At 37.3% G+C, this 25,498-nt stretch overlaps 1 non-coding gene across 1 annotated transcript; it reads left to right on the forward strand.

The window, feature by feature from the left end:
- The first annotated feature begins 1,194 nt into the window (after nucleotides 1-1,194).
- Nucleotides 1,195-1,301, forward strand: LOC141636751 (small nucleolar RNA R71). The gene has a single exon (XR_012541339.1). It is a non-coding gene; the product is annotated as a small nucleolar RNA R71 (small nucleolar RNA).
- The last annotated feature ends 24,197 nt before the right edge of the window (nucleotides 1,302-25,498 follow it).

The raw sequence follows: 25,498 nt of genomic DNA on the forward strand, positions 1-25,498 counted from the left end.
TACATGAACATTTAAACTACGAATCACATCTTTGAATTTATCGAAAGATACCTGTTCTTTGGTCGGAATTAACCTCTCCGGATATGGGACGCGAATAGTACCATCCGTAGTTGGAGCTTTTCTCAAGAATCCTGGAGTTGAATCGCCTTGGAATAAGAATTCCCTCAAGTTATCAGGCATAGATGGGCGATACAACTCGGAATCAACAGCGTTGGTGGTCGGTCGACCTCTCTCCTCGGTCGGTCAAGCAGGGTCAATTTTCTCAGAATTGCCAGGAACATCAGAAACCACTTCTGAAACAGTGGAGGTGGTCGGTCGACCGCTTGGGACGGTCGGTCTACCAACAGTGCTGCTATACGTCTTCTGTTTCTTTCCTTTAGCATTTTCAACTGTAGGACCCTCAAGTGTAGACCCACTCCTGGTAGTAAAGCATTAAGGGTCTCTTTCTTTTGGTACGGCTGCGATGGTAGTTGCCCAGGAGCTCGAGTTGCACTCTTGCTTGGCAGTTGAGCAATTTGACTCTCCAACATTTTTGTAGAAGTCTCTCTAGCTTGAGACTCCTTTTGCAGCAAACCCGACAGATTTTGAACCATGTTTTTCAGCTTAGAAATGTCAGAACTTTGAAATTGCTGCTGCTGAGGCACATAGGGAGGCTTTTGAAACAGTTGTTGCTTATGAGGTGGCACATAACTTTGCTGCTGCTGCTGCTGTTGTTGTGGGGGTGGAGTCGGATTTTGGACATTTTGGCTACTCCACCTCAAATTTGGATGGACATTCGGCTCAAAATAAGTGTTTGTCTGCCTATAATGTTGAAAAGCAGCACAAGACTCATAGGGACTAGGACAAAAATCTGCAACATGTCCTTCTCCTCCACATCTCTTGCAGACGAAAGGACCGTCTGACACAGGATTCACTTGATAGATCCCTCCTTTTGAAGCTCTTCCCAACTCGTACTTATCAAATCTCGTCGTAAGAGCCTCTAATGCAGCTACAGAGGGGGATTCAGCAGCTCTCCTTTGATTTCCCCTGGAATTTCCATGCTCAGCTTTATGGGTGGCCATATCATCAATGATTTTCCACCCCTTAGTTTCTCCAACATTCTCCTGGAATCTGCCATTAGATGCCGCATCCAGGATAGCCCTCTGATCGTCATAAAGCCCATTATAAAATTGATTGCATAGGCTCCATTGCTCGAACCCATGGTGCGGAATAGTTCGCACCAGCTTCTTGAAACGGACCCATGCCTCATGAAAATTCTCATCAAGACCCTGTTTAAAGCTCGTGATCTGAGCTCTAATGGCATTAGTCTTCGAGGCAGAGAAATATTTCTTGTAGAATGCTAGGGCCAGCGAATTCCAATCAGTGATCCCATTAGCAGCTCGGTCTAAGTCTCGGTACCATTCCCTTGCGGCATCACGAAGCCAGAATATGAACATCGTCTCCTTCACCTGGTCCTGGGTCACACCTGCTGGTGGGGGTATGGAGCAGCAGTAGTCAATGAATGTCTCCATATGTTTTGCCGCATCTTCATTTGCAGCTCCCCCAAATTAGTTTCTCTCAACCAAATTAATATAAAACGGTTTCGGCTCAAATTTTCTATCCGTCCCTGGTAATGCGAATCCCTTATAGAGATTCGCAGCTGTTGGCTCGGAGTGACTGGCTATACTAGCTTCTTCAGCCATCTCTAGAAAATCTGGAGAAGTGACGGTCTCTGTGGAAGAAACTGGAGATGGTGGTGGGTTTTCTTCAAATAATTCGTTCTCGTAAAAACTAGAACGAGAACCAGGCTCTTCCTCTGACTGTTGTTCTTGAAATAATCTCCTCTTCACGTGCAAAGTCCTCTCAAGCTCGAGATCAAGGGGAAATAATTCACCTTGTTGAGACCTGTGCATAAGATAAAACTACACAAAAACAATGTGAAAAGTTTAAGGAACAAAAGCTCCTTAAACTCAGAGAAAGACTAAAATAATAAAACAATAAAACTAGCGCTGCCTCCCCGGAAACGGCGCCAAAATTTTATGCGTGTCGTTGTGTGCACCAAAAATAATATTTATAATACCTATTAAAACTAATAGAAGTTAGTGGTAACAGGGTTGAACTACAGAGAGGCGGGGGAGTTTCTATTGTTTAATATTCTAGTCTTAGTGTAACAATTTGAGGGGGGTTTTGATTTTGTCTAAGTCTAAATGCAAATGAAATAAATAAACAAATAAAAACAAGCAAATAAGAAGATGATGTAAACAAATAAAGAAAGGAGCTAGGATGGTCGGGTCACTATAGCTACGATGGCACATAAGTCTAGGTAAGTCTCGAAATACAGTCGTGGGTGATAGGTATGACAAGTCCTCTCGGTCCAAGTCAACTAATAGCCCCTTTCGGTCTATGCTATTAGTCCCTAGGTGTCACTAATACTAACTTTCGTTCTTGACCAGTGATCCTAATGCCTAAAATACATTATCTTACGATCTCAGCAATTTAGCCGTCTTAATTCGTTAATCTAAGTCCTTCCCTATCTTTCGATCTACGGGTTGGTCAAAACTAAGCATCTAACAAGTCTCCGCTAGGTCTCATTAAAAGATATTGCACTTAACGAGTCAAACGAAGCAAATCAGACACGAAGGTGGTCGATCGACCAGCTACCCCAGTCGATCGACCAACCGACTCAGTCGACCGACCAGATAAGCCAGTCGGTCGACCAAGCCCTAATCCGAGGGTAACCTATTCTAATGCCATCTACGCTAAGTTCGCCTACATCCTAGCAAGGGTGATTTAGCTAGACATAATAACGAAAATAACAACAATGAAATTCGCGATTAAAGGAATAGAATTCATAATTAAATTAGAAGAACAATTAAATTGCATAAAACGTTAATGACGGTTTCGGGATATCTACACTAGCAATTCTAAACTAAAAGGCAAATAAAGTGAACTGTAAATTAAAAGGAAATAATACCGAAATAGCAAAGCAGAAGAAGATCCGAAGAAAAGCTTTATTGAGAAATAAAGTATGAAGAACAATCTAACGTATTGAATAATTAATTGTAAGCTAATGATAACCTAATAGGAACTGAATGACTGAATACAGGATATGAGGTTACGTTATATAGAGTTTCACGTAACCTATATCTAAAAAGCTAATTACAATGGCCTTTTACTAATCTTTTAATTTCCGTCTAACAGCTATGGTGGTCGACCGACCACATGCTACGGTCGACCGACCACATGCTACGGTCGACCGACCACATGCTACGGTCGACCGACCAACTATCGGGCTCAGCAATGCTACTGTTCACGTTCTGAGAGTTCTGCTATAGCACTGTTGGTCGACCGACCACTGGGCACGGTCGGTCGACTGATGTAGCTGATAGTTCGCTTCCAAATTTGTCTTTTAAGCTCCGAAATGCGTGCCAACCTTACTCCTCGAGCATTCTCCTTATGTCCAATCCTATGCTAAGCGCTCCGGGACAGATTTGGTCCATTTTCCACTGAATTCTTCACATTCCTGCAAAATCTGACGAAAAGGAAGAAATACACAAAACAAGGGAAATAGTAGCATAAACTACTCAATTGAGCTCTAAAATGCGTGTGAAATGAGGTGCAAAACATCATATATTAGACACGCATCAATCCGCTCGTCCTCTGCTCCAACAATCCGAGCGTCCCGACCCCTTGGCCGCTCGGATTCCTTTCCAGTGCAACCGACTTCTTCTTTCTCCATGAAAGATGCGCATATTTTTCAAAGACTAGCTAAAAGGAGACCGGCATCTTTTCTGAGAGGAGTGATTCCCTACCCAACATTTAGCATTGTTATTTACTATTTACCCTTGCTTAACCTAATGATGCTCTACTATAAATACCCCATTTTGATGATAATCAAAGGGGGCTTCCACATTAGAAAACTCTCTTAGATTTCATTAGGAGTAGATTAGAATAGATTACTCTTTAATCTTTCCACAAATCACACTTTAATCTCTCCTTAATTATTGTTCAAGTTTATTACTTTTGGGTAATTGAAGATAATTGGGTTATTATTGGAGGATTGACAACCCTTCATCTATCAATCAAGTTCTCTTCCTTTATTCTTTGCTTTATTATTTGCATCATCTCAAGTTTGGTATAATTCCTTTACTCTATACTCTTTATTGTTCATTTCTTCATTCTATTATCATGTTTATACTTGTTGTGATAATTGACACTATTAATGACATGTTTCCCATGATAATGAGTGAGTAGTCTCTTAACTAGGATTAGTGGGTAATTAGGGGAAACAAACACGGGATTAATCATGCTTAATCTAATATGTTTTCATAATTAAATTGCTTGCTTGTTGTGATGTCAACCTATGCACATGTTATGTTTGATGAAATGCTAAGCCTATGAATCCTTGCATTTTTAACCATCTCTTATCTACTCAACTCGACTTGTAAGATATAAACCAACTCGAGTCTTGTTAGACCATGCATAGAACTTGAATAGGGGGAAAGTAAGTCAACTTGTAGGTGTTGTACAATCTAATCGATTCGGCTCCGGGACCCAACACTTCCTATGAACCGTAAGATATAAACCAACTCGGTTCCTTTACAACATTAATTGCTTGCAACTTTGTAAACATGTTTGTATGATCAACACCATGAATCCCCTATGACCCCATGATATCCTAGTCCTCTTTAATACTTGTTTACACCTTTATTTGCTTCATTATTTGTTTTACTTTATTGCTTTCATTAGTCTAGAACACAACTACAAACCCAAACAAATTGTGACACTAGCATAAATTGAGATAGATAGACTTAGAACCCAAAGCACACCGTCCCATAGATCGACCTCGACTTGCCACTAACTTGTTGTTTGTTGAGTATTATAAATGTGTTTTGATTGGTTGTGACCCGACGACATCACCCACATCAGATGTGTGAAGTCGTCTTGGAAGCTAATCAACGTCTTGTGTGCTGACTCAGTGGTAGCTAACTCGATCGAGCATGTTGCTGACTTAATTGCTCGACCGAACCCCTTTTTATGCTGAAGATACCTCGATCGAACTCCTGCTATGTTCGATCGAGAAGAGGGTTTATGGTGTTCCTCGATCGAGTAGGTTCTATGCTCGATCGAGAGGCTTTTTGCTGGAGTTAATCGATCGAGTAGTTTCAATATGCTCGATCGAATAGCGTGTGATCTGACGCAAGATTTTACTGCGTAAACTTATTTACTGGTTATATTAGTTATCTTATTTAGGGAATAAATATCTCTCTTATAAAAAGGAGAGACCTAACTAGGTTTAGGCATTCAGCATTATTCATTATTCATTATTCAGTATTATTCATTCATCATTCAGTTTTAATTATCAGTTTGCATCGAGATTAGGAGACTCTTGCTTGACGCTTGTCTTTCTATTTCTCGGATCTTAATTTGTGTAATTCGTTACTCTCTTCTTATTCAATTCAATTCGATTAATTCCTTTCTGCAACATTTAATTTTCTTGTCTCTTAATTACTGTTTAGGTTATTAGAGTTAATATTTAGTTTATGCAATTTCTGTTAATTCATCTTTAAACCATGTTGAATATAGTTCTATCTATCGTTATTAGTTTTATTACCGTTATGAGTAGCTAAAGCTTAATTGCTAGGATTAAGGGAGCCATGATAGTGAAACAATGACGCTATAATTAGTTTTAGGAGGTTTTAATGTGAGAATTGTTTTATAGCAATATAATAGTAATTACTTGGTTGAGTGCACGCGACTATTTTAATTAATCTGGTTAAATTCAGACCTAGATCGTAAGATTGGAATAAATAGACCTATTATGAACAATAGACAACCCTAATCAGAGCGGAAGCTATTTAGGAAGAATCTAGGGCGGATAGCGGACCGGAAGGACCTTTCCACTACCCTTCTCACTACTGACCGACTGACCTTACCTTTAGCTGAATTGCGTAATATCATGGTGAACCGACATCCTAGCATCTTTCTCTCTATTTGATCACACTCTATTTCAATTTTTGCTAGTTTTAATTGTTGTTTCTTTTATTGTTTTAAATTCAGTTCTTTTAGTTCAGTTAAATAAAATCAACCAAAACCCTCAATTTGTGACCGTAGACAGACTAGATAACAAGTAGATAGCGACAGCCTCCCTGAGGATACGAACCCTTCTTACCTCTACTGCATAAGTTTAGGCCGGTTAGGTTTTATTTTTGATAGGTTGCGACAGCCGTGTCAAATTTTGGCGTCGTTGTCGGGGACAAAACTAGTTTATTTACTTATTTTATTTTAGTTTGTTTTAGTCTCAAGGGATTTTTAAGTCCTTGAGATAGTTCTTATTCTTCTCTCTTAGTTTTGTTTATGCCCAGGTCCAACAGGTCAGAGGTAGTACCAGCTGATCCTGAACTAGAGACGACATTTCGCCGTAGACAAAACTTATTGAGGGAGATTCGTCAAGAGGAAGTCTTGAGTACTCTTGACCCAGTTCTAGAAAATTTCACTTTTGCAGAAGCTCAATCTCTTGAGGAAGACAAATCTTTTTCTGCAACTGTTACTAAATCTGCGAAGATGCCTAACATTGCTAGTCATTCCGAGCCGACAGCTGATTCTATTCCTAAGGATTTCAAGCTTTCAACTGATGAGGGGAGTACCTTTGATATTCGTCCCTCTTATATTAATCTAGTGGAGAGAAACCTGTTCAGAGGAGTAGCTGGTGAGGATCCAAGAAAGCATATGGAGATCTTCATGGATTAGTGTTCTACTATTCCTGTTACTAAGGGAGTGACCCAAGAGAAGATTAAGGAAGTCTTGTTTCCTTTTTCTCTTACTGATGAAGCCCGGGAGTAGTTGACTGACTTGGATAAGACTTCAGCAGAGATTACTAATTAGAATACCCTGGCTCTTGCTTTATACAAGAGATACTACCCTCCGCAGAGAACTAATGCATTGCGAGGGCAGATTACAAGTTTTAAACAGAATCCGACTGAGAACTTGTATGAAGCATGGAGTTTATTTAAGAAGTTAGTTAGGTTTGTCCCACATCACGGGTTTGGCCAGTGGTTTTTGTGCAACCAGTTCTACAATGGGTTGTATGATGACCACCATGCCGTTTTAGATGCTGCAGCCAATGGAAGATTTCAGAAGAATATCGATGATGATAAGGGCTGGCACATTATAGAGGAGATAGCTATCCATTGTGCTGAATATGGGAATCCAAGGAGTGGTACTAGAATAGTCGCTGGAGATAATAGTGCACTTGTGGCTCAACTGGAAGCCATGAATGCAAGATTTGATAAGCTAGAGATGCACGCTGCGGGAAATCAACAGACGGTTCACTTGTTGTCTAGACAGGAGACCGTCTCATGTGAGAGATATGGTGCTGATGGCCATACTACAGTGGAGTGTTTAGCTGAGAAGGAGCAAGTCTATGCCTTTCAACAATTTAGGCAAGGAGGCTCTTACTTTAATAATCAAGCTGGAGTTCATCCCAATTTGAGGTGGTCTAGCCAAAAAGTTTTGAATCCTACACCTCCACCGCAGCAACAACAAACTTATGTTCCGCCCCATCGAACTCAACAACAAGGCTTTCAAAAGCCTCCTTCCTTCCCACCGCCGCATCAGCAAGGTACTTCTTCTAGTGGTAATAATGACATAGCCGAGTTGAAGTCAATGGTGCAATCACTTGCACTTCAAATGTAGAAAAGTAACCAAGCAAAGGATGCTTCTATTAAATTGCTTGACTCCCAGTTAGCTCAATTGGCTACTAAGCAAGCCTTAAGACAACCGGGCTAATTACAGTCACAAACTGACAAGAAACCACATTAAACGGTAAATATGATTAGTTTAAGGAGTGGTCTTTCCTATGAGGGACCCAAAATGCCGAAGGAGAATGTTGAATTTTCAGACTCGAGGATTGAAGCTACTGTTCATGAGAAGGCCTCTTTTGATGAAGGAGTGATTGATTCACGTGGTGTACTTAATCGACCAGTTTCTGATGATGGATCAAGCAAGTTTACTGAAGAAATGTTCGATCGAAGGGATAATAGTGCTCGATCGAGCACTAAGGAAAACAAGCTCCTCGATCGAGCATCCCAAACTGCTCGATCGAGCAATAATTCAGAGAAAACATCTTGATCGAGTCGTGAAGTTGCTCGATCAAGTAACATTAATGTTGAGAATGGTGATTTATCGTCTAAATCTAATTTGGACGATAAATCTATGAATGAAGATAATTCTTATAAGCCCCAAGTTCTATTTCCAGGGAGGCAACGGGGGACAAAGACGGAACAACAATTTGGCAGATTTGCCAATCTTCTGCGAAGTCTTAAAGTTAACGTGTCGTTTGCCGAGTTACTCACCCAGGTACCCTCTTAATCAAAATTTATTAAAGAAATTCTTTTATGTAAGAGGAGTATAGATAAATTTGAAACGGTGGCTTTGACTGAGGAGTGCTCCGTACTTCTTCAGAATAAGACTCCACCAAAATTAGCTGACCCGGGTAGTTTTTCAATTCCTTGTCATATTGGGACTTACTTGATTGATAATGCGCTTTGCGATTTAGGAGCTAGCGTAAGCGTCTTACCTCTGTCTCTTGCAAAGAGACTTGGTTTGACAAAATTTCAATGCACAAACTGTACAGATGGCCGATCGCTCATTATCACGGCCGTTAGGAGTCTTAGAGGAAATCACTGTTAGGATCGGGAAATTCTTTATTCTCGTTGATTTTGTAGTCTTAGACATACCTGAGGACTCATACACGCCCATTATTTTGGGAAGACCATTTTTGCATAATGCTCATGCAATAATTGATGTCGAGGCTAAGACTTTGACTTTTCAGGTGGGTGGGGAGGATTTGACATTCACCCAGTCCAGTGTTCGCAGGACGTCCATGCAAGTGATGCCCTTCAATGATATTCCCTCTGTAGACCCCAACGAGGATCTCTCTAGTACTAGTATTGTGTCATATACTGCTGTTATGACACCTCCGCCCCAGTCTGGGAGCGAATTGGAGGACCATTCTGCTGTTTTTGCTTCTGTGGGACTTGGCGGAATGGATAGTGGAGATCCCGTTGCCGAACTTGGTGCATTGCAGTTGGAGCCTAGCACTGATGGCATTAAAGATCATGGGGCCCATGAAAAGAAGAAGCCTGATAAAGCAAAGAGGAAGGCTGCGGATTATGAGATGTGCTATTCCCCTTCCGATGGCTCAGTTGTTTGGAAATTAAAGACGGAGGTCACTAATGCTGAACGGACCTCGTCGAGCCAGAAACCCAGCTTTGGGCTATTCAATTGCTTTAAAGGATGATTCGGGACGCTATCCCATTTGTAAACATTTTGTAATTTGAATTTTCACTAGACATCTAATTAGTTATTGGCCTTAGACTTTAGCATTAGCTTAGACAGATTTATTTAGCTTAGGACGAATATAGACTGCGTATTTTTGTTTTTCGTATTTTGCGGGTTGTATTATTGCGTATATTGCAGGTCTTAGGAGAATTACGAATCATTGGGATGCGTGTTAAGGAGAAAGTCCTTGATCGACCACTTTATGTGCTCGATCGAGCAAATGCCCAAGTGGAAAGTTCTCGATCGAGTTGTTCCAACCACTTGATCGAGTAAGAGTATTTAAGGGTTTCTCAATCGAGTAGTTTTAACCACTCGATCGAGCAAAATCCAAGCACAAGTAAGAAGTCATCGATCGAGTATTTTCAAAGTACTCGATCGATCAAATTGAGGAAGATTGTTCTCGATCGAGCAATTCCATTCCACTCGATCGAGCTGTTTTGGCGCATATCAGACGAGGGAGTCTTCTTTTCCCTCAGTCTATTTTCATTCACTTGCCTTAGTTCATCCCCAAATTTTTTTCGACCCCTTAAATTGTAACACCAGCGAATTTCCCATTTTGATATTTAAAATTTATTGAACCGTTTGAATTACTTTATTATATATTTTTGAATTACTCAATTTAATAAATTTAATGTCAAGCACAATTTTTATAAAAGTAATATATAAAAGCTCGTTTATATAAAAATACGTATGATTAAACTGTATCTTTAAGGCATGATTTATATAAGAATATATGTATACGTATTTTTGGTCGAACAATAATGGTGGCAGTAGTAATATTAATTTCCGTCTTAATTTTCGTCTAACGTTAGACCATCACATTTTAATTGGGAATCTTATCTAAACACGGACCAATCGAAAATCGACACATACACCCCCTATCCACCCCACACTCTACTCTTACATATTATTATTATTATTATTATTATTATTATTATATATAATTATTACATTATTGTTGTTGGACCGTGAGTCCGTGACCCCTGCTTCCTCATTTCTTCTCCCTCCTTTCGTCCTTTCTTCATTTTTCAAAAACAACAGAACACCATACTCAATCATTTCCGTCAACCTAAAAACCCAGATTTCATGCTCATTCCTTCACCAATCCTCTTAATTTTTGTACCATTCTTCTCCTTATTTCCTCCTTCATCTTTCAAGGTAAGAAAGACTCGTTTTTGTGATGGTTTCGAATCTCGCCGTCTTATAAAAGTTTCGATTTTTGCCTCAATCTCTTCGTTTTCTTGCTCCTTGTTGAAGGTTTCGAAGACCCGGTGGAAGACTCGCGCTTTGGGGACCGTTTATTCGAAGAATATGGAGCGTTAAAGGTAACGGTGATAGGTTACTCGACAAACGTCGGGAAAATCCGCCCTTTCTACTCGTTTTTGCCCTTATTTATCGTAAAGTTTAAGTCTTTATGTGTTTCCCATAGATGGAGTTGATTTTGTAGTGTTTGTATTCATTTTACATGGTTGTTTGGACACCCTTTTGGTCCGTTTTCTTGCTGGATTCGGGTAAGGGGAAGGAGTCGAGTTCGCTGTCCTTCCATGTTTTTTTAAGCTGCTGAAATTCGGTTTCATTTCCGTCCTAATGCTACCCTCGAGTTCAGTGTTGAGTTGGGTTTAAAATGGACTGCTAGGAACTGGTTCATGTGGTGAATGTTAGCATCCTACCTCTGTTTTGTGACGGATACCTCTGTCTCTCGGACCTGTTTCCTTAGCTGAACTCTCATGCTCATGCTTTCTCTGTATGCATTCTTTATTCTTCCTTTTCGTTTGCCTGGAACATGTACGGTTGATCTTGTTTTATTTGGGTAGTTTTTGCCGCATCCTAACTAGTTGTCCGTTTATTGTGTTTCTACTTTCTTTTATGCGCTATAGCATGGACTTGTGGTGCCTTATTGTGTGGTTGTTGATTATGACAAACCATGTTATCGTACATGGTGAGTTGGAAACAAAGATTTTGTGTGTAAACTGCTAATGTTTTATCTTTGCTGCCATTGCTCGACTAAAATCACCATATCTGAATTGTTGGGCTCACAAGTCTACGAATTTTGGACTGGTTGTGTATCGTGTTCTAGTGTGCAGTTGCCCTCCTCTTGCATTGCTCTTGCTTACCGTAATATCACTTTGTGAATCACATTTCTTTTTTTGGACTCTTTACTACTTGGTTTTGGACCCATTATAAGTTGCATATTGGACTTGAATTCTTATAACTTTTGGACTTAAATTCTTATACCACTTGGACTTGAATTCTTAAAACATTTGGGCTAAAATTCCTTTAAATATTTGGACTCGAATTCTTCAAATATTTGGACCCGAATTCTTATATTATTAGGACTCGAATTCTTATATTATTTGAACCCCTATTCTTGTACTATTTGGGCTCACTACCCTTGTATGCTTGGGCTCAATTTGTCACTTGTATTGGATTTGTGTGCTTTCCATAAATTTCCACATGACATAAATTATACATTACCACTTGTTATTATTTTATGTATTTTATTTAACCGGCATATTAAATTATAAAATGAAATATTTATCTGCATAAGACAAGTATGAGATATTTATTGTTAAATAATTATTTGTGAAGGGTCATATCTTTGATAATGTCTAGTATTGTTCGGCTGTGAGAGTCTTGGTTCTACCGGAATACTAGGGGTGAGCCTGAGGCCCTCTAGTTGCGGTATGAACGTCGGGAGTGATGTTCCCATATGTACTTATGGTGATGCAGGCCATAAGTATGAATGTGACATTTATCATCTCGACCCTGAGTCTTGGTCCTATCGGATACTAGGGGTGAGCCAGAGGCCCTCTAGTTGCGATATGATTCGTCGGGAGTGATGTTCCCATCCGTACTCATGGCGATGCAGGCCATAAGTATGAATGTGACATTAATCATCCCGTCCCTGATTCACGGTCCTATCGGATTCTAGGGGTGAGCCATAGGCCCTCTAGTTGCGATAAGGTCGTCGGGATTGATGTTCTCATCTGTACTAATGGTGAGATGCAAGCTATAAGTATGAATGTGACATTAATAATCCCGTTCTATGTGCTTGTTTGTTGTGCTTGTTTGTTGTACTTGTTTGTCATATTTGGCCATGTTTTAAAGGTAACCGCTGAGCCAGATACCTGTTTGTTGTGCCTCGGACATGTTTTAAAGGTAACCTCTGAGTCGGGCACTTGTTTGTTGAATTTGGCCATGTTTTAAAGGTAACCGCTGAGCTAGATACTTATTTGTTGTGTCTCGGACATGTTTTAAAGGTAACCTCTGAGTCGGACACTTGTTTGTTGTATTTGGCCATGTTTTAAAGGTAACCGCTAAGCCAGATACTTGTTTGTTGTACCTCGGACTTGTTTTAAAGGTAACCTCTGAGTCGGGTACTTGTTTGTAGTATTTGGATATGTTTTAAAGGTAACTGCTGAGCCAGATACTTTATGTGTTGTGCTTCGGACATGTTTAAAAGGTAACCTCTGAGTCGGGCACTTGTTTGTAGTATTTGGACATGTTTTAACGGTAACCGTTGAGCCAGATACTTTAGAGGTTGTGCCTTGGACATGTTTTAAAGGTAACCGCTGAGCCAAGGTACTTAAGGACTTGTGTCTCGGACATGCTTTAAAGGTAGCCTCTGAGCCGGATGCTTTGCTTATTATGTGATGTTAGTAGTCCTATTTCGTGTATTGTATGTTATTTGGTTTTTAAAGTTCATGGTTAGGGCTTCCATTCACATGTATTATTATGTAACCTTGTTTATCCGTGACATATGATATTCTATAGTGTTTATAGTTGTATTGTCATTTATGACGTTTCGGTTGAATGATTTCACATGGATGTATCATATGCCTTATCTATGATTTACTACGCATGTTTTGAATTATAGTCTCAGTGCTTGCATCAAATAGTTATATTCATGATGTTCTAATATGTTCTTGTTTATTTGTGTTTCGACATTTTGTGGCTGGGAGAACCTTGAGTTACTCCCCACTGACTGTGGCGTTCATGTTTACATGAATGACAAGTTGTGAAGACGCTTACGTGGGGAAGACGTGTGGGCTAGCGAGAACTAAACCCTTGGACCTTAGTTGTTTGATTAGAAAACCCTTATATGTTTATTCGTGGGATATCTTTTCCCCGCCTTCTAGACTTGGGTTGTAATAACCTAAATTTGTGATATTTTTAAAACTTTTTATTATAAGTTAAAGATTAACACGCGGGTGCCAAAAACGAAATGAAACAAAAACAATAATAGACAAATTTAGGTTATTACAACCCAAGTCTAGAAGGCGGGGAAAAGATATCCCACGAATAAACATATAAGGGTTTTCTAATCAAACAACTAAGGTCCAAGGGTTTAGTTCTCGCTAGCCCACACGTCTTCCCCACGTAAGCGTCTTCACAACCTGTCATTCATGTAAACATGAACGCCACAGTCAGAGGGGAGTAACTCAAGGTTCTCCCAGCCACAAAATGTCGAAACACAAATAAACAAGAACATATTAGAACATCATGAATATAACTATTTGATGCAAGCACTGAGACTATAATTCAAAACATGCGTAGTAAATCATAGATAAGGCATATGATACATCCATGTGAAATCATTCAACCGAAACGTCATAAATGACAATACAACTATAAACACTATAGAATATCATATGTCACGGATAAACAAGGTTACATAATAATACATGTGAATGGAAACCCTAACCATGAACTTTGAAAACCAAATAACATACAATACACAAAATAGGACTACTAACATCACATAATAAGCAAAGCATCCGGCTCAGAGGCTACATTTAAAGCATGTCCGAGACACAAGTCCTTAAGTACCTTGGCTCAGCGGTTACCTTTAAAACATGTCCAAGGCACGACCTCTAAAGTATCTGGCTCAGCGGTTACCTTTAAAACATGTCCAAATACTACAAACAAGTGCCCGACTCAGAGGTTACCTTTAAAACATGCCGAAGCACAACACATAAAGTATCCGGCTCGTGTTACCTTTAAAACATGTCCAAATACTACAAACAAGTACCCGACTCAGAGGTTACCTTTAAAACATGTTCGAGGTACAACAAACAAGTATTTGGCTCAGCGGTTACCTTTAAAACATGGCCAAATACAACAAACAAGTGTCCGACTCAGAGGTTACCTTTAAAACATGTCCGAGACACAACAAATAAGTATCTGGCTCAGCGGTTACCTTTAAAACATGGCCAAATACAACCAACAAGTGCCTGACTCAGAGGTTACCTTTAAAACATGTCCAAGGCACAACAAACAGGTATTTGGCTCAGCGGTTACCTTTAAAACATGGCCAAATATGACACACAAGTACAACAAACAAGCACAACAAACAAGCACATAGAACGGGATTATTAATGTCACATTCATACTTATAGCTTGCATCTCACCATTAGTACAGATGAGAACATCAATCCCGACGACCTTATCGCAACTAGAGGGCTTATGGCTCACCCCTAGAATCCGATAGGACCGTGACTCAGGGACGGGATGATTAATGTCACATTCATACTTATGGCCTGCATCGCCATGAGTACGGATGGGAACATCACTCCCGACGAATCATATCGCAACTAGAGGGCCTCTGGCTCACCCCTAGTATCCGATAGGACCAAGACTCAGGGTCGAGATGATAAATGTCACATTCATACTTATGGCCTGCATCACCATAAGTACAGATGGGAACATCACTCCCGACGTTCATAACGCAACTAGAGGGCCTCAGGCTCACCCCTAGTATTCCGGTTGAAGCAAGACTCTCACAGCCGAACAATACTAGACATTATCAAAGATATGACTCTTCACAAATAATTATTTAACAATAAATATCTCATACTTGTCTTATGCAGATAAATATTTTATTTTATAATTTAATATGCCGGTTAAATAAAATAGATAAAATAATAACAAGTGGTAATGGATAATTTATGTCATGTGGAAATTTACGGAAAGCACACAAATCCAATACAAGTGACAAATTGAGCCCAAGCATACAAGGGTAGTGATCCCAAATAGTACAAGAATAGGGGTTCAAATAATATAAGAATTCGAGTCCTAATAATATAAGAATTCAGGTCCAAATATTTTAAGAATTCGAGTCCAAATATTTAAAGGAATTTTAGCCCAAATGTTGTAAGAATTCAAGTCCAAGTGGTATAAGAATTGAAGTCCAAACTTTATAAGAATTCAAGTCCAATATGCAACTTATAATGGGTCCAAAACCAAGTAGTAAAGAGTCCAAAAAAAGAAATGTGATTCACAAAGTGATATTACGGTAAGCAAGAGGAATGCAAGAGGAGGGCAACTGCACACTAGAACACGATACACAACCAGCCCAAAATTCGTAGACTTGTGAGCCCAACAATTCAGATATGGTGATTTTAGTCGAGCAATGGCAGCAAAGATAGAACATTAGCAGTTTACACACAAAATCTTTGTTCCAACTCACCATGTACGTTAAAATGGTTTTTCATAATCAACAACCACACACTAAGGCACCACAAGTCCATGCTATAGCGCATAAAAGAAAGAAGTAGAAACACAATCTCCATTCTACTAGATCGAGCTGTTTTGGCGCATATCAAACGAGGGAGTCTTCTTTTCCCTCAGTCTATTTTCATTCACTTGCCTTAGTTCTTCCCCAATTTTTTTTCGACCCCTTAAATCCCTTGACCTAATCTCTCAATTTCTTCCCCAAATTTGTCAATCTAATCACCCAAATATACTTTAAGCATCAATTAAACCAAAATACCCTTATTTGCATCATAAATTTTCGATTTAATTAGGATTTTCGAACCTAGGGTTGCGATAATCGACTTAATTCGATTTTTTGAAGTTTTCTTTGGTTTTAATTGTCTTTTTTTTGCTGGGTAATCTACTAAGTAAGTTCATTTCCCCTTCTTTAATGTTTGATTGCAATTTGTCCCCTTCTTTTATACGAATAGGGTTGTGAAATTGGTTTGGGGAGGGTAATGCACACTTTGATCCTGCATTTACATTTGTTTTGCATTCACGTTTATCGCATTTACGCTTGCATTATTTTTTATTTCAAAAAAGATAAAAATCATCAAAAAATAAGAAAATTTCGAAAACATCAAAAAAAAATACACGTTTATTTTTTTGCATATAGGTTGAGTCGGAATGGAGTTCTCTGTGATGATATTGCACTGTAAATAGTCAATTTTCTTAAGCCTTGCATAAATTACAACTTTTTAGCGAAATCTTTGCATTTTACGATTTTTTGTTTTGAAATTTAGTTGAACGAATAGACTTAACTTGAAATTTTGGCAAACTACTTAAAAATTCTAAGGAATTAGAGCTTTTTAAAACCGGTGTCATCCATGACCAGTTTCATGTAGGTTTGTGAGCAGTTACTCCCTACATAGCATGTAATATGAAATGGATAAGTATGAAATTCAATTGCTTTTTGCCTGCATATATTCGGGTTAGTGGCTGGTATCACATGTAGGAGAGTGCTTGCAGTTCCCCTTTATTTCATTTTTACCCATAAGCTCCACTTAGCCAAAATAGCTTATTTTGACCCCCTTTGACTACATTCCAAATCTTAAGCCTACCCTAGTCAAGCTAGTGTAGTAGTTATTGGTTGAGGTATGTTCTATTGCTATTTCGGTTCACATTGAAAGTTGTTGGTAGAATGAATGAAAGGAGACGGGAGAATTGAAGAAAAAAGAAATTCGGAAAAAATTGAAAAGAAGAATAAAAAAAACAGAAAACCGAAGAAAAGAAAGAGAAAAACAATGGAAAAAGAATTTGAATAATAGCGGTTTTATTCCTATGCTCTCATTATATCTTATGAGGAGTCGTTTGTATTTGGTTTAGTGAGTTTATGCCAAATAAAGGCATTGTGTTAAGTTTTGGAGTTGGATTAGAATTGGATATGGTTTATTTGGTTTTGTTAGGATACTAGCTTGGCCTACACCCTCTCATTCCCAAAATATTTGCCTCTTCTTACCCATTACCTCACTTTTCCAAACTATTATAAGCACTCGGCATGTGATAGGACCTTGATTGGATGAAATGTATGTGTACGGTAGCTAGAATTGTTTATCATACTAGATTGCATGCATGTTTATGTCAGTCGTAGTTTAGGTGAGCGACTATTTCTCTATTTCTCTTTCTCTCGTACGTTTATATGCTTACCCTTTGCTTCATTGAGAGAGAGTGACCCGTGAGAGTCCATCTTTAAAAGTCTTGCAAGGTTGAAGGTTCAACTATTTCTAAAACAGTTATAAATTCGTTTGCTTTGACGTATTGCTAATGGTTGTTAATCTTCATGCATTAAATGGTTTAAGTAGACGATTTGGAGCTAGCTTTGAGTTTTACTCCTTTCCACTAGTTTCTAGTTTAGTTGCATATAGTTTGCTTGGGGACAAGCAAAGGTTTGGTTTGGGAAAGTTTGATGCGTGCTATTTATATAGACTCTTTGTGCTTATTTTGCACGCATTTCTATGCGATTCCCGTAGTTTTAGGCTACGAATGCCCCGAATGGTCTACTTTGGTTTGTTTGGCTTTAATTGCAGGAATGGACCCGGAAGGAGAAAAACTGAGCTTGGAACAGCCCATATAGCTTGCATTTATGAGATGACTGGAAATGGAGCGAGAATACTTCTGCCTTAGGATGCGTGAAGTCGTCTTGGAAGTTAATCAACGTCTTGTGTGCTGACTCAGTGGTAGCTAACTCGATCGAGCAAGTTGCTGACTTAATTGCTCGATCGAACCCCTTTTGATGCTGAAGATTCCTTGATCGAACTCCTGCTATGTTCGATCGAGAAGAGGGTTTATGGTGTTCCTCAATCGAGTAGGTTCTATGCTCGATCGAGAGGATTTTTGCTGGACTTAATCGATCGAGTAGTTTCAATATGCTCGATCCAATAGCTTGTGAACTGACGCAAGATTTTATTGCGTAAACTTATTTACTTATTATATTAGTTATCTTATTTAGGGAATAAATATCTCTCTTATAAAAAGGAGAGACCTAATTAGGTTTAGGCATTCAACATTATTCATTATTCATTATTCAGTATTATTCATTCATCATTCAGTTTTAATTATCAGTTTGCATCGAGATTAGGAGACTCTTGTTTGACGCTTGCCTTTCTATTTTTCAGATCTTAATTTGTGTAATTCCTTACTCTCTTCTTATTCAATTCAATTCGTAGTATTAATTCCTTTCTGCAACATTTAATTTTCTTGTCTCTTAACTACTGTTTAGGTTATTAGAATTAATATTTAGTTTATGCAATTTCTGTTAATTCATCTTTAAACCATGTTGAATATAGTTCTATCTATCGTTAGTAGTTTTATTAACGTTATGAGTAGCTAAATCTTAATTGCTAGGATTTAGGGAGCCATGATAGTGAAACAATGACGCTATAATTAGTTTTAGGAGGTTTTAATGTGAGAATTGTTTTATAGCAATATAACAGTAATTACTTGGTTGAGTGCACGCGACTATTTAAATTAATCTGGTTAAATTCAGACCTATATCGGAAGATTGAAATAAATAGACCTGTTATGAACAATAGACTACCCTAATCAGAGCGGAAGCTATTTAGGAAGAATCTAGGGCGGATAGCGGACCGAAAGGACCTTTCCACTACCCTTCTAACTACAGACCGACTGACCTTACCTTTAGCTGAATTGCGTAATATCATGGTGAACCGACATCCAGCATCTTTCTCTCTATTTGATCACACTCTATTTCAATTTTTGCTAGTTTTAATTGTTGTTTCTTTTATTGTTTTAAATTTAGTTCTTTTAGTTCAGTCAAATCAAATCAACCAAAACCCCCAATTTGTGACCGTAGACAGACTAGATAACAGGTAGATAGCGACCGCCTCCCTAAGGATATGATACCCTGCTTACCTCTACTGCATAAGTTTAGGCCCGTTAGGTTTTATTTTTGAAAGGTTGCGACAGCCGTGTCATCCTACTTCCTCAATCCGCTTGATCACTTGGATGGGGCCTTCATACTTTTGCACCATCCGCTTGTCTCGTCCCTGGAAGAATCTCATCTGCTCTTTGCTTAGCTTCACCATGACCATGTCGCCTACTTTGAACACCCTTGGTCTTCGGTTCTCATCTGCCCACTTCTTCATGCGGCGAGACGCCTTCTCCAAATAAGCTCAAGCGATCTTCGCATTCACATTCAATTCTTTGGCGAACTCGTGAGCCTTCTTTGTCCGGCCACCATAGGTATTAGCATATGTGGGAGGCAATAGCGGTTGTTGACCTGTAACAAGCTCAAACGGGCTCTTATTGGAAGAGGAGCTTGTCTGGACATTAAAGCAGAATTGGGCAATATCAAGGAGTCGCACCCACTCCATTTGAGCTGCTCCCACAAAATCTCTCAGGTATTCTTCCAACATGCTATTGAATCGTTCTGTCTGTCTATCTGGTTGGGGATGGGAACTTGAGGATATCTGGAGGTTTGAACCTGTGAGCTTGAACAACTCTCCCTAAAATAGCCCCGTGAAGCGAGAGTCGCGGTCACTGACTTTGCTTTGAGGTAGACCCCAATACTTCACAACATGTTTGAAGAACATTGTGGCCGTCTCTTCAGCACTACAAGCCTTCGGAAAGGGAATGAAATTCGTATATTTCGAGAATCGATCCACAATGACAAGGATCACACTTAGTGATCATACCTTCGGTAATCCCAATATGAAGTCCATCGAGATACTCTCCCATGGATGAGTTGGCACTGGCAACGGATTCAGCAGCCCTCCCAAATTCTGTTTCTCTCTATTATCTTGTTGGAAAATAAGACAGGTATTTGTGTACTCCATCACATCATCCTTCTGTTGGAGTATGTGTCCTAAATAATAGTGCGATCACATGATTTAAAATCATAATTAAATCTCATAATAAGAATACGTAAGGGATGATTCATTATATAGTCAACTGATCAACATTAATCGGTAATGATTAGCTTGCTAGAGTTTGACGTTACTGTCGTAGGACGGTGGTGGTCAGTTGATCTCTTAAGGTCACACCTATAGGATGATACCCTAATCACTAAAGTTAATTAGTTTTATATTGATACAAGTTAATTAATTCCTTAAATAAGAACAATTTATATTTATGAGAGGAAATATGTATCTTATTGTAATTTTATTAAATAAGATTCGATTTAGTGGATTAATATATTAATTTACTAAATTATATTGAGGTTTTATATATATTTCGAGGTAGAGGTAATTAGTTATTTACATTTACAAGAGGTTGTAAATTTAACTAACTAGCTTTTATGGGGACCCATTATATGTTGATATAATGCTAAAATATTACTCAATAAGTTGAATGAATATATGTTATTAATTTGTCACATAATTGTTGTATAATCAAATTAATATTTAATTATGTAAGATAATTAAACGTAAGACTATTAAGCATTTGTGGGACAAATATTATAAGACAAAAATAGACCCATATGCACTCAAGTGCACCGTCCAAAGGGTGAGCATGCTTGATTTTTGAGTTTTGTCATTTTGTTGTTGGAAATATGCTCCAACACCTTATGACACACTTTATAAGCTAGCCTACTACCTACATATAAATTATTATTGCATGTGATATTTTGAGAAGACCAAAATGCTCTATAATAGAGCATTTGGACGGTACATACACCAAGGATGAGAATAATTTGTTCTTCTCATTTTTCTCTACCATCTCTAAAATAATACAGATGCAAAATCCCTCTCTCATATGCTTATTTTCTTTTCTCTAAAAACTTGAGAAGTTTTGATCTAAATTGTTCAAAAATACTACTAATATTATTAAAATAATATATGAGTATTAGTAGTCATTTTTAAGTTAGACTACTAAATAAATATCTAGCAAATATTATTTAGTAGCGATAAGGGCTATTCTTGGGTGCAACAAGAGGAGGATCTCAATAATTGGGATTAAGGAGGATCATCCATTATATTTAAACTCAAGAACAAATAAGAAAGGTGACCTTATTTGTGCCTAAATTTTCGAACCATCAACAATGTAAGAACCATTGTTTTCTCATTTTATTTCATTTTAGTTATGCATGCACTAGATCTAAAGAACTCACATTAAAATGTTAATTAGTTCATCATTAGAAAAGTTTAATAATAGGTATATGAACCTAACAATTGGTATCAAAGCTTTGGTGTTGCATGCATTATCGGTTTGGTTTTTTCGAGTTAAATGTAACTTAATTAAAACTAGTTATTTTGTGATTTATAAGGATAAAGCCACGAAAATTTTTGCATGTTATACATTATGGTTCTAAAATGTATTTAGGTCATATTGATGATTTATGGATAATTAGTGCTTATTTTAATGATTTTTAGTGAAATAATTATATTTTATTGAGTAAAATGAACTTTTATTTACTAAAAATAGTTAAACTTTACTACTAGCCTTGATTTTTTAGTATGACCTCACATGAATATTTTATGTATTTTATGTAAAATTTGTATTAATGTGATTAATATTTCATGATTTATGATTTTTATGTGATAAAAATGGCATAAATAGAGGTTAAATGACTAAAAATAGTTAAACTTTGAAACAGGCCATGAAATTTTAATATGATGTCACATGCATATTTTACAGATTTTATGAAAAATTTTAGATAAATGTGATTTATTATGCATGATTTATAATTTTAATGGTTAAAATGATATAAATAGTGACTATTTTTAGCGAAAATAGCTAAAATTAATTTTATGGCATGAAATTTTTTGCTAATGTTGTTTATTTAATATGAACATCAGATCTAAAGTTGCATGATTAATTTTGATTAATTTGGTATGTTTATTGATTTTTATGTGATAAAATCGATAAAAGGGCGGCTTTATTAGTCATAAAAATAAATTCGAAATTTTTGGTTGAAATTTTGCTATTTCCAGGTTCTGAAAATTTTTTAAGAATGTTCAAAATTTTGATTTTGATTTTTCCATAATTTTTATGTTTAATTTGGAATTAAATGGTAAAAGTTATGTTTTATATGATTTATTAATGAAATAAATTATAAATATTTTTTGGGCAAAATTTTATTGAGTTTTTGGAATATTGATAATATTCCAGTATTTACAAAATTGTGATTTCGAAATTTTTCAAATTTTTATGATTTATTGGGAATTATTTCATAATTGTTAGGATTAAGAGAAGGTTAATAAGCAATAAGTAAAAACCGAGTTGAATTATAGTCAAAAATTGAGTGAAGACTAATTGTTGAGTCCTAAGAAGGTTAGGATAATTAACTTGGACTTAAATTTGATTTAAGTATGTATTTGTGATTTTAATATGTTATTATCACGCATTTCCATAAAACCGGATTATATACGATATAAGGTTTAAGTAAGGCGATTTGGTACATTAATTTGGCATGTTAATCACATATTATAATGCTGCATATTTCATTGTTGAATGTCATTTTTATTTATATAATTTTGAATTATGTAATTTTATCTTAGTATTGCTTTAGTTTTTAATTGGTATTACCCGTAATGAAAGGGAATATCGATTTGGTTATAATTTTAATGTGATTTCGCATCATCGTTTTGTAATTTAATAGATTTAAATTTTATTACAAATGTATAATAGGAATAGCCATGTATTTTTATTATTATTTTGTAATTCCGGAGTTTCCTAAAGACGGAGCCATTCGGAAAGGAGTTCCGGTCAAGACAGTGTTTTCCTTGGGAGGCGTGTCACATGAAGTTCAAGGGACCAAAGGAGTTGGTTTTCGAATATGTAATAGATTATTTGATTTTCTATTTTAGAAAGGCCATACTAGGAAATTTATTTATTGCTTATGCATTTTTCATTATATGTTGCATGCATTGCCAAATCGCCATAAACAACACATGCATTTCATATCGAGTAATCGACCGTGTCAATTATAATTATCGATAATTCAACTTTTAGGTCACTTTAAATTGATAGATAATAAATTGACAAGACCTTTACTTTTTAAAAGATTGAGACTTAGCCTTACCAAATAGTAGGAGCCCATGAATCTCAATTTCATATAGGTACAATACGGTATTGAAATATTATACCGGGGTGCTTGCTTTGACGTTGGATAAGTGGGGTAATAAATAGTTATTACACTTCGAAAATTTGGTTGATCTCAACGAAAGTATTTTGCGACCGTAGCCGCAATAGGTTCGGGCTAAAGATGAACTTAACGTAAATTCATCGACCGAGAGTTCTAAATGTAGAATCGGTTAAGAGAGTTAACCCACCAAGTTGTATTAGTAAAGGTTGTAGAGGGACCGTTGACCCACAATCGAGCTAGTATGGATTTGGATCTCGGAATCATTTATATAATTGGGTGGAGGTCATTATATAAATGCTAGAACATGATAAAATGTTTTAGATATAACGATGAATGCTTAATTTTCCCACTATTTCGTTGTTTTTTTAATGTTGTTCTATTTCATTACTCCTACTCATATGCGATATCATTCGATTGTAACACGAGTCTCCGCTAAACCACTATTGCTAACGACAAAGTATATCTTTCTAAAAATGAACCGTATCATAGATTGTGGACTAGCTCCATAGGAATCGTTCTATTCCATTGAACTCTATAGGAGTTGTCCTATGTCATATAAGATTAGTATTCTTAAAATTCCTAACATACCTATGTATGATTTCTTGTAAAGAAATATGACTAGAGGTAATCATTAGTCAAAATATGTTTTGATTATATCTTCTATGCATCCATGGTTCAAAAGCCTTATTGCTCAACCTAAACACTTGTCATCAAGCACTTAAGTTGTTAAGAATATGACAATGTTAAATTGGTAAATTGATTTGTTAGAAATTTTAATTGACCAAATACCACGATAGAGTTCATCCTTGTGAAGGATTAACTAGGAATTTATATGAAGATAAGACTGCATCAAGTAGAAGTTCTTGAAGTCAGTGGGAGCAACAAGAAGTAAAGCACCTACCTTAATTGTTAAGGATAGAACTAGGCTCGAAAGAGAAAGTGTTAGACACTAAAATAGAGACAAACTCCAAATAAGTAAAGATCTAGGAAGTTGGTCGTGTGACTCCAACATATTCCTTCCTGAATATCTATGACATTGACATTGCATTTTTGCCAATTACCACATCATGAGTATTTGATACAAATTTGTGGATTTCACCATGATATTTGGCATTATCGTGTGACGATTAGCAAGAATAAATTCAGAAATTTACATGAATGGAACTAGGGTAGCTGTGACACCCCGCGATAAAGCGGAAAGTATAACTAATAAATTAAAGCAGAAATTTGAGAGATTTTAAAAACTTTTTTTTATTGTAAGTTAAGGATTAACACGCGGGTGCCAAAAACGAAAAGAAACGAATACTACAATAGACAAATATAGGTTATTACAACCCAAGTCTAGAAAGCGGGGAAAGGATATCCCACGAATAAACATATAAGGGGTTTCCAAACTAGAAACTAAGGTCCAAGGGTTTAGTTCTCGCTAGCCCACACGTCTTCCCCACGCAAGCATCTTCACAACCTGTCATTCATGTAAACATGAACACCACAGTCAGTGGGGAGTAACTCAAGGTTCTCCCAGCCACAATATGTCGAAATGCATGTAACAAACACTTAATTAAACATATGAATCATGCGACATATATGAACAATAAAGAATAAGGAGATATAATTGATAATCATGATGAGATAGGCATAATGCATTAAAATGAATATGCAATCAAGAAGATAGAATAACCAAGTCAACCAACTCATATTGACATGACTCAACAAGTGTAAGACATATACTTAGTATGAACTCACAAGACAACCATTTAGACTCCAACCTCTTGGTAGGACGACGATCATAATACGGTCCTAGTCTAAACCTGGATCAAGACTCTCGGGATGGACGTCACCCGATTCGACAAACGATATACCAATCGTATCCAAGACTCGAAACATGGAACACACTCGTAACCAAAGGTCGAGTAACCTCTAATCGGAAACATGGCACACACCCGTAACCAAAGGTCCGAAGAAAGGCGGAAGGATATCCTAATTCGGAAACATGGCACACACTCATAACCAAAGGTCCGAAAGAGGAAAGATAACCCAATCCGGAAACATGGCACACACTCGTAACCAAAGGTCCGAAAGGGGTAATATAAGGAA

This window comes from Silene latifolia, chromosome Y (genome assembly GCF_048544455.1).
Source record: "Silene latifolia isolate original U9 population chromosome Y, ASM4854445v1, whole genome shotgun sequence".
Classification (NCBI taxonomy): Eukaryota; Viridiplantae; Streptophyta; class Magnoliopsida; order Caryophyllales; family Caryophyllaceae; genus Silene; species Silene latifolia.